The sequence below is a fragment of the Empidonax traillii genome, unplaced genomic scaffold (assembly GCF_003031625.1).
Source record: "Empidonax traillii isolate 1590-97213 ecotype Southwest subspecies unplaced genomic scaffold, ASM303162v1 scaffold1941:size121899, whole genome shotgun sequence".
Classification (NCBI taxonomy): Eukaryota; Metazoa; Chordata; class Aves; order Passeriformes; family Tyrannidae; genus Empidonax; species Empidonax traillii.
In genome coordinates, this window is record NW_020957134.1 from 27,043 (window position 1) to 27,921 (window position 879).

Consider the following 879-nt stretch of genomic DNA (forward strand, 5'->3'; position numbering starts at 1 on the left):
AGTTTTGACCCCAGCACTGGGGTGTGCAGGGCAGAGCACAGAATCTCTCCCATGTAAGATTCTTGTGGGTCCATCTTTGCAGTTCTGACAGGCACTACTTGTCATGGCCTATCCTCTCCATTCCAAAACAGGTCCTGGCACGCAAAGAACCAACACCCCACACCAGCACAGTCAGACCCACCCATGTACTTTGAGTCCTTTTGTGATGTCATGGCCTATGCTGTCCATTCTGGAATAGCCTGTGGATACCAAAATACAAGCCCTCACTATGTGACAGTTCAACCCCATCCGTGTTCCAAAGACCCCTTTGTGATGTCACAGCCCATCCTCTCCATTCCGGAATAGCCCCTGGCAACCAAAAAGCCAACGCTGTAAAATCCCAAAATGTAGCCCTACTTGTGTGTCCTGGGTCCCTTTGTGATGTCAGAGATTGTCCTCTCCATTCTGGAATAGCCCCTGGAAATCAAAGAACCAATGTTACAAAATGTCAAAGTGCAGCCCCACCCATCTGCCATGGGCCCCTTTGTGATGTCATGGCCTTTCCCCCAGGAAAGAAAGCCTGTAACCTTTGGCTTTGAGGTTCAGTTGGTGGGGCACCTGGGCACTCCACTGGCAGCATGAGCTTTCTGTCCTGCCACCTTTTGTCTGGGAAGAATGCTTGACCATATTCAATTTTAGGAGTCTCACCAGCAAGTTCAGTGCAGGGCTCCTGTCCCAGTTTAAAAAAGACACAGGTGTTTTTCTGAGGATGAGTTATGAGAAAAGACCAAAACTCCTCCCTCTAAACAATTAAAAATCTAAAATTAGGAGGCTCTGGTTGAAGGAAAACAAATTATGGAAACGGAAAAATAACAACCCTTTGTTAAGAGGTATGTGTGT